The sequence below is a fragment of the Lutra lutra genome, chromosome 13, assembly GCF_902655055.1.
Source record: "Lutra lutra chromosome 13, mLutLut1.2, whole genome shotgun sequence".
NCBI lineage: Eukaryota > Metazoa > Chordata > Mammalia > Carnivora > Mustelidae > Lutra > Lutra lutra.
In genome coordinates, this window is record NC_062290.1 from 42,424,155 (window position 1) to 42,440,431 (window position 16,277).

The following is a 16,277-nucleotide window of genomic DNA, read 5'->3' on the forward strand; positions in this document are numbered from 1 at the left end:
AAGATGCCCCCTTCAATGGACGAATGGATAAGGAAGATGTGGTCCATATACACTATGGAGTACTATGCCTCCATCAGAAAGGATGAATACCCAACTTTTGTAGCAACATGGACGGGACTGGAAGAGATTATGCTGAGTGAAATAAGTCAAGCAGAGAGAGTCAATTATCATATGGTTTCACTTATTTGTGGAGCATAACAAATAACACGGAGGACAAGGGGAGATGGAGAGGAGAAGGGAGTTGAGGGAATTGGAAGGGGAGATGAACCATGAGAGACTATGGACTCTGAAAAACAATCTGAGGGTTTTGAAGGGGTGGGGGGGTAGGAGGTTGGGGGAGCCAGGTGGTGGGTATTAGAGAGGGCATGTATTGCATGGAGCACTGGGTGTGGTGCATAAACAATGAATTCTGTTAATGCTGAAGAGAAATAAAAAAAAAAAGAAGGAAGTTTGATAAATCCTTATTGGGTTAAAGGAGTTTTCTTCCTGGATGATGCATAAATAAAAATATCGTGAATGAATGTTGGATATTATCCCATACATTTTTATGTATCTGTGGGGATAATTATGATTTGTCTCCCTTATTCTGTTGGTGTGTTGCATTATATCGGGGATTGGCAAACTATGGCACACAGCCTGGGTTTGTATGGCCCGTGAGCAAAGAATGGTTTTTAATGTTTAAAGGATCTTAAAAAACAAAGTAGCAGCCCAAAGAACATGTGACAGGAACTATAGGTGAGCAGAAAGCCCAAACTATTTCGTATCTGAAGTTGCTGACCCCCACATTACATTATTCAGTATTCTAATGTTAAGCCAGCCTCACATACCTAAATCAACCCCGTTTAGTTGTGTTGATTTTTAAAAATACATTTCTGCACTCAGTTTGTTAATTTTTCACTTAGGACTTTAAAATCGGTGTTCTTAATTTGATTGTTTTATTATTTATCTCTCTCATACTGTCCTTGTCATTTTCATGGTATCAAAATTTTGCTCATGTGAAAGGACTTTCCTTCTTACCCCAAACACATGGAGTGGAAACTAGATAATATATCACAAACGAATTGTGCAATAGATAGCCATGCTTAAAGCGAGGTGAGCAAAATACTGAGAGACTAGAAATAGAGAGGATATCCACAAACAGGCAGTGAGAAGAGAAGTGTAGGGAACTCACTGTGGTGTACACACCGAGCTGGGGGCTAGAGTTGGTAATCCCAACGTTAGGGAAATCCAGGCTTCCCTGAGATTAGACTAGAAAAGAGCTACCGGTGTGAAGCTGGGGGTTGGGAAGGGCTGCCCCATGGGGAAGTGGAGAGGAGATGTTCCTGTCTGCCAGCTACAGGGGAATTTGATATCTACTCTGGACATCGGGTAGGGGAAAAAGTCACAAAGGAAATGGAAGGCCAGGCTTGTGCCAACCATGAAAGTCAGGTCTCAGTTTATGCTCCCTTCATGTCCAAGGGCTGCCCTGCTGAGCAGTGATCTTCTGTATGGCCCATGCCTTGCAGAACCCGTGTGACTGATAGAAGAAGGCTTGAGAATATTCAGTAGGGGTGCTTTATAGAGAGCACAGGAGACTTTTATGGAAAGTTCAATATTACAACCATGTGAAGAAATGAATTGCACATCAATGAGAAAATTGCACCTCAGGTGGTAGGAATACTCAATGTTGAAAGGTACTTTTATTTTTTTTTAATTTTCACACATTTTAAAATTTTTTCACACTTTATTCATATCTGCTTCGCAGGCATTGTACATATAAAATGATGCTAAGTTTTTAAAACTATTCCCATTTATACAACCAGTGGACAATATACAGGGCAGCCTTAGACCTCTATCAAAAAGAGGAAGAAAAACTAGCTTTATAAAGCAATTAAAGGTGAGACCGATAAAGCCTGAGATGAGGAAGACCAAAGCAACCAGAATGTGTAAGAGGCTTTCTTTAGACAATATGGAATTTATGTGTTTTTAGAGAACATGATTGTATGTGTGTTGTGTGTGTGAGAGGGAGTATGCCCATGCTGTTTGTTCCCCTGTATCAGTGTAGATGGTTTTGTATTAGAATGGATTCTCCAGAGAATTGTGTGTGTGTGTTTGCGTATATACATATGTGTGTGTATATATTTATGTTTTTCATATGTACAAAGAGTGTTCATCCTTGTAGTTATGAGAACCCAGCCAAGTACAGTGGACACTCTAAAGAGACAAAGAAGGATGTAGGCGGAGATTTATCATAAGGAATTGGTTCACACGGTTGTCGAGGCTGGAAGTCCCAGGATCTGCAGTTGGCAAGCTGCAGACCCAGGAGAGTCGGTGGTGTAGTTCCAGTTAGAGTCTGAAAGCCTGAGAAGCAGGAGAGACAATAGTGTTAGTTCCGGTCTGAGGTCCAAGTCTGAAGGAAGAGATGTCCCATCTTGAAAATAGGCAGAGAGAGCAAATTCTCCCTTTCTAAGACTTTTCAGGTTGAAAGTTACTTTAGATTATACTTTAAGTGTTTTTAAATATTGTGAGAAATAAGGTATGAATAGAAATTATAAGACATGAAATGAAGATGTCATTGAAATTAAAAATGCAGTGAACAGTTTGAACATTGGATAGACATTGAAGAAATGTTAGGGAACTGAAAGATAGTGAGGAAATCATCCAGAATTCTCTGCAGAGACAAAGTGGTGGAGAATAGGAAGTTAATACCAACAAAAAAGAGAATTACACACACACACACACACATAAAAGATTTTATTTATTTATTCGTCAGAGAGAGCGAGAACAAGCAGGGGGAGCAGCAGGCAGAGGGAGAGGGAGAAGCAGACTCCCACTGAGCAGGGAGCCCGATGCAGGACTCAATCCCCAGGACCCTGGGATCATGACCCAAGCCAAAGGCAAACACTTAACTGGCTGAGCCACGCAGGCATCCCGAGAATGATATATATTTAATAAAAGAATGAAAGTAGAGTAAAATTGACTGAAAAATATTTAATAAACTTTTAGAAGCAGAATCAGGGCAAAGCAATATTTTGAGCGTGAATGACTAAAAGTTTTATAGATTTAAAGAAAGAGTAACTTCTCAAATTAAAGGAAATCACTGAACTGTGAGCAGGATGAAAAAAATGAATAAAGTGCCTAGAAACAGAGTAATGAATCTATAGAATAGCAGAGACAAAGAGAAAATCTTAAAATCTGTGGGCTTAGGAAAGACGGCTTTTTTTTTTTTTTTTGTCAGAGAGAGTGAACACAGGCAGACAGAGTGGCAGGCAGGCAGAGGCAGAGGGAGAAGCAGGCTCCCTGCCGAGCAAGGAGCCTGATGTGGGACTCGATCCCAGGACGCTGGGATCATGACTTGAGCTGAAGGCAGCCGCTTAACCAACTGAGCCACCCAGGCATCCCGAAAGACAGCTTTCTGTTACTGATTTTGAATTAATGGAACTAGTTTAATAGTTATTAAATTCTCTAAGATCTCAAGTCAGCAAAGGGAACATGGTTTGAAGGTGGGAACTGCATAGATCTAGCATACCTCTCTATGATTGGGAGCTATAGACAAATGGATATGGAAAATGTCATATGGAAAAAAGTGGAACAAGTTAAAGATTTATTATCTTTTCCCCACTTCCCCACTCCATTCCCAAGGTATTTTACATTGTCTATAATATCATTAGTACTACTGAACCTCTGAAACAGTTTTATTTTTAAGATTTTATTTATTTGAGAGAGAGAGAGAGATTGAGAGAGAGTGTATGAGCAAGGGGGGGAGGGGTAGAGGGAGAAGTAGACTTTCCGCTGAGCGGGAGCCCAATGCAGGACTGGATCCCAGGATGCTGGGATTGTGACTTGAACTGAAGGCAGCCATTTAACTGACTGAGCCACCCAGGCGCCCCACCCCTGAAGCAGTTTTGTTAGGAAGCATTTCTTTATTTCATATGTAAAGTACGTTATTATTTTTTTCTTGACTTTAAGCTTAGATTTAAATTTAGTCACATTTATACGAACCATTTCATCTTGGATTCTGCCTTACATATATTTTTTTAATGACATACGTGAAAAAAATGATTAAAATAAACAGAGTTACGGTAATAAGGGAGTCAACCTGTGAGGTAAAATAGTTTCAGGAGCTAATACAGAAATTTGTACCTGAAAATGGGCTGATGCTCTAACCAACACCTAAGTATGAGGCATTGGCTTAGAACAGATTAGAGGGATAGTTCTCTTATTCTCACCTGTTACCTAGCTGGGTGCAGGGTCATCACCATTAAGGTCAATGCCTGCATGCACACGTGGGCATATGGAAACAGGCACACCAGGAAGGAGGGTACCTCCAAGAGTCTTGGAGTACTTATTGGTACGTGGCACTGACTGGAAGCAAACAGATTAAAAACCTGCCAACTTTTTGAGGCAATTGTGTTGCCTCAGAAACCACAGTCTGGACTAAAATAGTTTAAAACTCTTTGAGCCTTAAGCAACAAACCTTAAATGAACTATCATTTTAGTCAATGCACAGAATTCCATACTGTAAATATCATGGTTTGTTTAGTTATTCATTTGCTGATGGGCATTAGATCTGTGCATTTAGAAAAATATTAATAGATTAGAGTAAGGAGAAACTGAATTAACAGTCCTGAAATGACATTGGTTATATGAAGAGATTTTTTTTTTTAAATTTTGCTCTCTCCCTACTAAGTTTGACATTAAGAATGACTAAATCATTAGGATTAGAATAAACATATAACTCTAGTTGTTCCTCATTTTTTTCCTGAGAAAAGTTAGGTACCTATTAAATTCTGATAACTTTCAATTATATCTGAAATATATTAGATGTATTTATTATTTATAGAAAATTTAAACATTTTTATATTGATAGGATAACTTAATAAAGCCAATAATCTTTCTGTAAAGTTAAAAAATCCCCCCCAGATTTATCATTCTTAAAAAATAAATTTTGTTCATCTAATAAATACACATATTTGAGCCATTGCTGTATGGAGAGTATAGTACTTGACTTTGTGGAGAATATATTGAATTTAAAAAAGAATACTATTATCTTAATGCTTAGTGAGATTTTTGATATGACAGTGGGTGAGAGCTTCTGAAACTATTATAAAATCTTAAATTCTCCGAATTGTCACAGTTTTGGAATTCTGCAGACATTGGTTGAGAGAGAATGGCTTAGGGAAAAAGTAAAGATTTATTCACAGCAAGTCTCCCAGATAGTTCCTTTGTCTAATTTGGGTCCGGCTCTTATTTACGTGCCCTTTTTCGTCATCATTTTTTTTAAAAAGAATGAGCATGGGAGGGGTGGGGGGAGAGGGAGAGAGAAACTTGAGCAGACTGCTCACTGAGCTTGGAGTCCGACTTGGGACTTGATCTCAAAACCCTGAGATCATGACCTGAGCTGGAACCAAGAGTTGGTCACTCAACTGACTGCACCACCCAGGGGCCTCAGCGTTTTTGTCATCATTTCTGTCACCTTGCCTACTTCTGCTGTCTTGTGTAGTGTCCATCAACTGGAAGCAGACTCACAGGGTCTCAAAGACGTCTCTTTCAAGCTCCCTGGATTGTTCCTAACCTTCCTGCGGCTGCTCTGGTTTTTTCTTGCTTATGTCTCAATTTTAATAGAAAATTAACCTGTGCTTTATTATTTTCCGTTCAGAAACGTAATGACACTTAGATTATGGATGGGAAAGGAGCAAGAAGAAAGAGCATAAGAGTATGTTTTTAAAAATTCAAATGGAATAATTTGCAGGGATATTTTGGACTTGGATGACAAAGGGTCACATTTTATGAATATTTACCTTCTTTTTGTTAAAAAAGTACTAACTTTTATATTATTACTAAAATTATTTTACATACTCTGGGGGTATAGAAGGTGACTGTTGCACCGAAGTCACTTATTTACATAATTTTGAATAAATAGCCATATTTCCTCTAGTAGCTTTTAACAAAAGAGGCCTCAAATTCATTTACCTTATAAAATTTAAGCATTTTTTTACTTGATAAACCCTGATTATAATAATAATTAACATCTATCACATAACCCACTTTCATAAAGTAGGATTATTAACGTCATTACTTAATTTAAGTCTTATCATTTTTTACTTTAATCCCATATATTTTTTATCTTCCTAATGACTTATACCATTGAGACCTAAAGGGTAGTCAATTATATTTCAAGGTCAGAGAAAAAAGAATTAAGAAAACAACAGCTCTGAGAACATTTTTTAAAAACATTAATTTAGCAGAGACGATTCAAGCTAGAATCTAGAAGATTCATAAAAAGTTGTTATTCCTATTTTGTTAATCTGAACAACATAAAAATATATACTAAAATAAAATTCCTTTTCTGTTTAAACTTACCATGACATAATTTACTTTTTTTTGAAGTGTATGCTCTCATATATAATTTTAAAATGCCTTCTCCATGTTTAAATTTGTGGTCAGCAAGTGGCAATTTGAGATTAGAGTTGACATGTTTCTTAATTGAATCTAATCTTTGGTTAGATCTATTTTAAATATTATTGAAAGTATTTTGAATAATACAGTTCAACTTTATGTAAAATTTTTTACAAACATTACCTAATTTGTTTTTCTGATAAAACATGATCAAAGTAAGAAAAACTTTAAAAACCTAGGGTAAAAAAAACCAAAATATATGCAGATCCATTGTCACACATATGTAGCCATCATTCATATTTGGCAAATAAAACTGGAAGTCTGCTATATATAGTGCTATATCTTGTTTTTTAGGCAGAGTGGTATTACTTTGACATTTACATTCACACCATTCTGACATCTGTTAGAATTTAGACCGTAGGTATGCCAAAGTAGAAACAGACACCAGTTAGAGGCTAACAGTATGATCTAGCCCAGAGATAATGGTGGCTTGGAACAGGGTGCTCGCAGTAAAGAATAATGAAATTCTGGATATATTTGCATTTTGATGGTAAAATGTGCAGAATTTCTGGTGGATTAGGTGTGACGTGTGAAAGAGAGGAGTCAAGGATAATTCTTAGCAACTGGGTGAATGGGATTGACAATAAATGTCAATGTTAAAATTATTTAAGATGCTTATCTCAATAAGCCACATCCTATTCCATCTTATGTGTTAAAATATATTTAACTATTTTCTCGTTGTTGGATATTCACAATGTATCCATTTTCCACTACTAAAATTAAGATGAGTACTTTATATTTAAGTCTTTGACTACATAGCTGATTATAGTCTCAGGATAGAGCTCAAGAAGCAGGATTTATTGTGTCAAAAATATACTTTTAAATTGGTGTGTGTGTGTGTGTGTGTGTATGTGTGTGTTTAATACTATGAACATTTTTTTCAGATCTGTATTTCTTCTGGTGTATATATCTGAAAAGGTATATAAGAGCACCTGCTTGGGGTGCTGGGTGGCTTAGTCGGTTGAACGTGGGGCTCTGGTTTTGGCTCAGGTGGTGATCTCAGGCTTGTGAGATCAAGCCTTGCATCGGGCTCTGAGCTCAGCATGAAGTCTGCTTGAGATTCTCTCTCTCCTACTCCCTGTGCCCCTACCCTCCTCAAATAAATAAAATAAATAAATCTTAAAAAAAAAAAGAGCACATATTTGACCCCATTTTCACCAACATTGGATATCATTAGGTATTACCATGAAAACACCAATCAAAGCCAAGAACATTTACCAGTGTGACAGATAAGGAAAGCTGTATGTTTTTGGTTTTGTAAGTGAGCATAAAATGAGCAATGAATTTTCCACCACATAGGTGTTGTTTTCAAATAATTTTGTGTAAAGTTAATTTGTTATTTGTAGTGTAGTTGTTTATTATTATTATTATTATTGGTCGGGGAGGAACAGAACAAGAGGGAGAGAGAAAATCTTAAGCAGACTCCACGCTCAATACAAGCCCAACACAGGGCTCGATCCCACGACCCTTAGATCATGACCTGAGCAGAAACCAAGAGTCAGGCACTCAACTGACTGAGCCACCCGGATATTCCTGTAGTGTAGTTTTAGAAAAGAGGGAGAACGAACATTTCTAAGTATATGCTTTAGTTAGACATATTGGTAAGGCACTTCTTAATATTTTATTTAACAGTTGTGACATTTTAAGAGAAGAATTATTGCTTACATTGTGTAGATGAAGAAAAAATAATTGGAAAAAAAGTTGACAATATATATGATGTGAGGCTGCTTTATATAAAAGCCGGATGTGTTTGTTAATATTGCTTAGAAGGTTTTTCTTTAAGATCCTTAATAGCTTTAAAGAGTGTTATGGTTGGAAAATTTTAATATTAATTTATTACAGCAGGAAATTTTCATATTTTTATATTTAAGAAAAATAAAATGCTTCACACATTTTTAGTTTTTAAGATTTTATTTGTTTGTGAGAGAGAAAGTGACAGAGCATGAGCAGGGGGGAGGAAGCAGAGGGAGAGGGAGAAGCAGACACCCCCTGAGCAGGGAGCTGGTTATGGGGCTTGATCCCAGGGTTCTGAGATCATGACCTGACCTGAAGGCAGATGCTTAACTGACTGAGCCACCCAGGCTCCCCGCTTCACACCTTTTTAAAAGAAAATTGATAAATGCCACATATTTTTTTGGTGTATCATAAGAATATTTTATGACAGAATAGAAAATTATTTGCCTTTGAACAAAGTCATTCTAGGGGTCAGTTTTAGAAGATATTATTGCTTCTAGACTTGAAAGTATGCATATTTCTATTATCTATCATATATTGCCTGCTTAAAGAAAATTCAATAGCAGTGAATCTGATTTTCCCCTATCAAGCCATTTAATCATATTCTGAATTAGGCTACACAGTAGAGAAAAGTCTCTTTTGAACTTTACAAAAAGGAATTGTACAGTTCATTATCAAAATTTCCATTTTATTAAAAAATGACATTGATGTTTTGGTTTTAATCATATATATATACAGATATAATACACATATACAGTTATATGTATGTACATACACATACTATACAATTATATACTCCATATAAGTAAATTACATAGATTTTATTTATATGTTTACATATATAGTGCAAGTTATATATAACAATTCTATATATAACTATTTCTACTTATATATTAGTTGAGTATGTAAATATACACAGTATACATCTAGGTATATCTGAGTGTATGCATGTATGGTGGAATGTACACTGGTAAAAACCTATTTTATGACATGTTTTGGGTGTGGTCTTTGTTATTTGAATGTTAAGTCTTCTGTTGGCTCCTTGCCCTTAGGTTGTTTCCAACAGTTAGTGGTATGCTGCCCCCAGGTGGTAGCAAGTGCTTTGATTTACATGATCTTATGGTCTTCATTGACAAAGCCTGTGCTTTCGCTAAGATCTAGATTAGAACTCTGAATTTCACAAGATTTTCTTTTTTTTTGTAATTAATAAAAATCTTTATTAAAATAGCTAAACACAGCAAAGTCCATGCAGGAAACTGGCTGATTTCTCTACGGTAAACTCTTAAGAAACAAGTATTTGTGTACAATTTGATAGCTCTCTTACTAATCCATTACTATTGTCTTACCTCTAGACTCATCATTGTACTTTGTGTACAAATGGTCCCTTATAATTTGCTTGGACAGCCTCTGGTGGTCCAATCATTGCCTGAATTCCAACATAGCTCACAGTATTATTATGAGATAGTCATTATCTACATGGCTTGAGACTTGAGGCCAGTCTGCTGTTAAAATGTTTCCTTTCCTCTTGGGTTCTCAGACTTTGATGGCGGTAATCCACTTACTATGCTTACGGAAGTAATCATAAATAAAGAGATGGAAGGAGTTTATTTTTCTCCTGCTCTAACTCTCCCATCTCTCCTCTCATGGTAGGCAGGCAGAACATAAGGAGAATCACCCCAGCTTTTCTTCTACCTCCATCTATGTCTAAATCTCAGATGACAGTACTTTTCTAGTTCACCCTATTAGAAGTAGAACCTATCCATTTGCTTCTGTTTGCTATGGACTCCTGCCTTAAAAATACAAAGCACATAACTGATAACTGAAAACACAGACAGGCAGTAAGTGAGGCCTGGCAGTAAGTAGTTGAGTTATCCTAGCATTAGTTCAGAGAATGTTCCTCTGATGATGTAGGCAGAGTGGGAATGTGGTTATCACACCTGGCGAATCTCACGAGGACCTTGAATGTCTTACCAACAATATCACTACTGTGGACCAGAAACTCTGTTACACTTTCTGTAATGCTCACGATTACTTGGAAAGATGCATACGATAATACACAAATATAAATGTATAATGAATTAAGGATCAGAGTTATTAATACATTTGCCCAGAATCACGTGTTTGTAGGTTGTGGCATCAGTGTTTCAGTTCAGGATCAGCCCAACTTCACAGCCCATCCTATTTCCAATACAGTATTTTCTTTCAGAATCTGGGGCATTTTATTTTCTCTGATGGCTTTTTTTTTTTTTTTTAGAAAAGCAGATTGGTTAAAATATCTAGAAATGGAAATTGGAATAATTCTAGAAATGTCTTCATCTGCAGCTGTTCAGCTTTCAAAAGCTTATCTTCACGTGAGTGTTGGTAAGTCAGCCTACTTCAAGTTTAGCTCAGTCTTGGCGGCAGGAGAGCACCAAAATGAGGCAGATGCTAATCCTCAGAAGGATTAACGTTCTTACTTTGTGGAATGATACTGGATAGATGCTTCAGAATTCAACCTCATTTTCTCCTGCTTCCCCTCAACCCCCCTCCTTCTCTCTCTGTGGAACGCCTATTAGTCTGTCAGAAGTTGAATATCCTGACTTGATCCTCTGTGGTTCTTACATTTTGTCTTATATTTTCTTTTTGTTTTTGATTCTGGTCAAGTCTGTAGGTTTAATTTTTCTGTTTAGATATTTTATATTGGTACTCATTTTTAATTTCTAAGAATTGCTGTTCTTTCTCTAGTTCTCTTTTTATAACATCCTTTTAAAAACATGTTTTTTTGTGTGTTTAATAGACAATAAACAATTATTTAAATTCTCTTTCTTCTGAGGTCTCTATGTATCTTTCCTGTTTGTTTCTGTCGCCCCCTTTCTTTCATGTGGGGGGCTGTTAAAGACTGTATTGTACAGAGATCGCCACCGTAATATTTCTGGTCCTTCTAGTCCCTGGAAGATACTTCCAGAATCTTACCAGCCCAATATTAAGAGGTCAAGTTTGTTTCCCTCTCCTTGAGCTTGGATGGGCCTTCGTGACTACTCCTGTGAAGAGCATTAAGGAAGAAGTAATACTGCCTGACTTTTAGCTCTAGGTCATAAAAAGCACCCTGGCTTCTGCCTGTTCATTCTCTTCTCTTGCTCTTGGCTTCTCTTGAGTCTCTCTGTCAGTGTTCTCTGGTGGAATCCAGCCATTGTTCTCTGGAGGCCCAGGCCACACGGTGAACTAGGAATGGCTGTTTTCAGGTCTGATGCAACAAGCCAGCTTCCATCTGCTGCCAGAAGCGTGTGAATGCGCCTTCTGGTGCTTTCACACTAGCCTGCCGCCGCGGCTCCGGTTCTCAAGGAGCAGACACTTGCACTCCCTGCCATGCCTCGTCTTACTACCCGAACCACAGAATCCATGAGTCTAATAAGTGGGGGATTTCACACCACTACTGTACATGAGCCTAATAAATGGGGGGTTTCACACTACTACATTTGTTCTGCACCCCTAGTAACTGGAACAGAGGCTTTCCTCAAATTTATGGTAGGATTAGACTGGTCGTTCATATTTAAAAATGAAAAAAAGGGAAGACTTGGTGACTGGTTTGCTTCCCTCTAGAGCAAAGGGCTGTGAGCTGGCTGTTGGGCTGGGTGACCCCCGGATGAGCACGCTGGTCTCGGGTCTGCGGCACTAATGCTCATGACTGAGCTGCCTGTTTCTCCCCTCACTCACTCACCCAGTTCTTGTTTGGCTTTAGTTTGTTTTACAGAATAATTTTTTTTTCTGTTTTGCTTGCAGGTAAGTGGTTACAGTGGGTTCTGCGCGGTTGGGGAAGGACTTGTGGGTGTGGTTGGACACTCTGAGTACCGTCCTCCCATGCATTTCTGTCTTCCGCACCTTGACCTCCTGCTGCCTTTACTGTGCCTCGTGTTTTCACAAATGTCTGCCAGGCGGTCGGGCGCCACTCCTCTGCTCTGTCCCCGTCTTCCACACGTCCTCGAGGCTGAAGGCTGTGGCCCTCTCTGCTGGGTTTCATCTGAAGTCTTCTGTTCATGATCCCTCTCCCTTTACTTTTGTTGTTTGTTGATCCTTTTTCCTACAATGGAGTTTTGATGGGGGAGAGGAGTCATCTTGAATTGGGCTTCGGGCCTCCTTGAATCAGTTGTCTGACTGTGTATTTTTATAAGAATCTTCCATTTCATTCAAATTTGAGAATGTGCTTCATACACACCTAGGACTATGCCATATTGTTCCTCATGATGCTAAAAAAAAATCTCCATATATCTGATATTATCAGCTCCTTCTTGTTCCTGATTTTGTGTATATGTGTCTTTAATCTCATTAAGATTATTGGGTGAGAGTGCCCTGAGTTTTGTTCCTTTTAGATTGAATTGTCCACTTGGGTTAAAAAAAAATCTAGTAATTCTTGGACTTCTAGTTTGTTGTAGCTGAATAAACAGCTCCGTTTCTAAGCTATCCTTTCTTTGTGCCTGAGCAGTTAATATGAGAATTCTCCATACCTAACCTGCTTTCCTGTGGGCCAGAATCAGGGAAAAGGATTAATCTTGTTATTGCTTATAACTCATTTAAAAAAATCTGAGGTGAGGACCTTTCTTTTTTAGACACCTTCAATCGTAGGGCTTCATAAGAGGGTTAAGGTAGAGGCTATAGGAATAGAGAAGAATAAAAGATGAATTAACATTTTACTGTGTAAGATTAATAGTATTTCTAACAGAAAGAGATTGGGGTGGGAGATCAGTTTGGGGAATATAAGAAAGATCAGGATTTCAGTTTTTGGTTTTATTTAATTTGAGAGGATCATACATTTGAGTGAGGAAAGGTATAGTTGGCGGTTGTAGTCAAGTGTCGTCAAAGTTGTAAGGAATAGAGGAAATATCTTGAAGGCGTGAGAGAGCAGACAAATGTAGGAAAGATCTAAATTTGGAAGACAGCAAGGAAGAGAGGAGGTAGAGAAGAGCAGGACCTAGGAAAGTCCTATGTGAAGAATTTCATTGGAAGTTTGTTTAATGATGTCAAATGCCCAGAAATATTACATAGTAACTTTGAATCTATGCCCAACACTTTAAGATATTTCTTCTCATGCTTAGATTTATATGTAGAAACTCTGTAAGAGGAGATAGTTTTCAAAGGAGATATTTATTCAACAACTAGTGAATGTTCCTGTTTCCGCGGACATTGAAGTTTGTGGGAGAGAACAGACCTGGGAACACTCATGTGTTATGCAGAACGGAGGGGCCATCCCAGAGATAGAGGGAGCTAGGGAAGTCTGAATGATATTATTTTAGAAACTCTAGGTCGTCAGAGAGTTGTTAAATTTTACATTAAAGCTATCTCTGTAGCATTATTTTGCTCTTTTCTAAAAACAGGTCAGAAAATTAGCTGCTGTTAATAAGTCAGAGAAAGACAAATACCATATGATTTCACTCAGATGTGGGGTTTAAGAAACAAAACAAATGAGCAAAGGGGGAAAAGAAGAATGAAAGCCCAATCCAAGAAACAGACTCTTAACTCTAGAGAACAAACTGATGGTGACCCGAGGGGGTAGGTGGGGGATGGGTGAAGTAGATGATGGGGATAAGGAGCTCACTTACGATCAGCTCCAGGGCTTGTAGAGAATTGTTGAATCACGATATTGTACAACTGACCTAATCTAACACTCTATGTTAACTATCACTGAATTAAAAAACAGTAAAATTGAAAAAAAAACTCTCCAAAAATTTGCTTCTTTTGATTTGCAAAAATAATCACTAGGGTGTGTGTACCTTTAGTGGACCAGTGAGCCTCCTCCTTGCCTGGCACACAGAAGAGGCTGGGCACTGGCCGTTGGTGTGTTGAGTCCTGCCTGTGCTCGGAGAATGGTGGAGCCAGAGGTCAGACTTCACACGGCAAAGAGTAGAAGGCATTCAGTTTTTTGAGTGATTACTGTACCTGGCCTTACAGGATACCGAAAATATAACACCCTATTGAATCCTCACAGCAACCTATGGTCTAGGCAGCATAATTTCCTTTTTTCCCAGGTTAGGAAAACAAGTCTCAGGAATGTTAGTCATTTGAGCAAGTTCCTCCGCTAATAAATGTTAAAGTAGGACTCTGTATGTAGATCTGTTGGTGCTAACATCCCTCTTTTTTATCTGGTATGTGGATGGGGAGCAAACATAGTAGATAAAGAAAGATTTTTGCTTTGGGGAAGCCACAATGGGCAAAACGGAAAGATGGTACTGGATAACCCGAAGGAAGTTTAAAGAAATTAGGACCATCCTGATATGTCTGAATGGAAAGCCATGATTCTGAAAATGCAAGATGAGAGAGGATGAGAAGAAAGAAAGGGAGAGATGAAAGATGTGAAGATGTGAGATGGGATAACAGGCCACAGAACATTAGTGACTAATTTTAAGGTCTAAAGTGTCTAAAACTTCAGGTGTTATAAATCTGCTTACTGTGTTTTCTCTCTCACTGAAAAGACTCTGCAAAACTTGCTATGTGAGAGAACGATGATGGATTTATTAAAACTATGTGCAAACTGTGTAAGAACTATGTTAGAACTGTATGTAAAAGCTACGTGTCCTAAGGGTGGCAGATATCAAAAGCACCTCACTACTGACTGAGATTGGAGAAGTCTGGAGATGGTTTGTTTATTAAACAAATCTACTGTCTTTGGTAGAGGAGCTGCTGTTCCTGTAGCCTTGTGGGATTTGAATAGGTCTTTGGTCCCCAAGCAGTGATATGACTGGTAGAACCCAGAAAATTACTTGTTGGAATGCTGTTTTTATTTAAACAAGCGACTAAGGCATTAAGTGAGTACCTACTAAACTTAATATCCTTTCAAGAAGGTGTTTTTTTTGTTTGTTTCTTAGGTGGTGAAAAATTCTGACAAGGCATGAAAAGTACCAGATGTAGATGATGTGTTGAGATTTATTTTAGCCTTAAATGTTCCAGATATGCTCTAATCAGAGGGCACATAAACATACCTTTATGGTGTTAAAATTCAGGGGCGCCTGGGTGGCTCAGTGGGTTAAGCCGCTGCCTTCGGCTTAGGTCATGATCTCAGAGTCCTGGGATCGAGCCCTGCGTCGGGCTCTCTGCTCAGCAGGGAGCCTGCTTCCTCCTCTCTCTCTGCCTGCCTCTCTGCCTGCTTGTGATCTCTCTGTCAAATAAATAAATAAAATCTTAAAAAAAAATGTTTAAAATTCATATATTCTTCCAGTGACAGAAAAATCAGGGGTATTTATTTCTAGGCTCTGTACTGCAGTTTGCTGCTTGTTAGATGGAAAGTATATTAAAAAAAAAAAAAAAGATTGCCCCCAAACAAAACAAATAAAACCATGGACAGCTACCTGGTCTTTTTGATAGATTCTAATGATAATAAAGTCCATAATAATAGGAAGTGCAGACATTGAAAATTAGAGATTCTCATTTGATGCAATTCTTTTTCTCATGTGAAATCATGCACTCAAAGTCTTTGACCATATGTCAAAAACTTTTTTTCTCTGAAATACTGATTCTTTGCTTATGTGGGGAGTAAAAAGTGAGGCCACTGGATATTGGAGGGTAATCAAGAACCTATTGATATTGTCAATATCGTGCATATTTGCAGTTCTTTAGAGACCGATTTCAAACACTGTTTAAGAATTGTGTAGAATTTTAAGTATTTAGAAATTGAACATGGAGGTCCCCTTGAAGAATTTCTTTAAAGTTGAGTGATTCATTATATTATAAACGAATTCCCTTCAGCCATTCAGTTTGGCTCTTTTCCCTCTCTTTTCTTAAGGCCATATCTTAATTTTTATGATCACAAAATTGTACTTTGCAAGTACTTTTAAAAAAATGTTAACAACTTCAAAGACCAAATGAAAATGACACTAGAAGTTAGATCATGTCAGAGAAGAGAGCCAGACTAGGAATTTTTTTAGTGGCTAAAAATTAAAACCACACTTGACACTTTCTTAATCTTCTTTTTCTATTAATTTATGAGACCTAGAACTGGAGGCTTAATGGTATTATTTCTACCTTGTAATTAGACTAATAAACATTTTGTTCATGACCTTGGAATTTATAGTGCAGTAGGAAAGATTTATTGATTTATGCGTTGGAAGAAATATGGGATTATTGCATAAGTGGATTAC

The 16,277-nt window shown here is 37.7% G+C and overlaps 1 protein-coding gene across 7 annotated transcripts in view; it reads left to right on the forward strand.

Annotated features, from left to right (window-relative positions):
• Positions 1-16,277, forward strand: part of CCDC171 (coiled-coil domain containing 171) — a 303,028-nt gene that overhangs the window by 173,385 nt on the left and 113,366 nt on the right. The window lies entirely within an intron of this gene.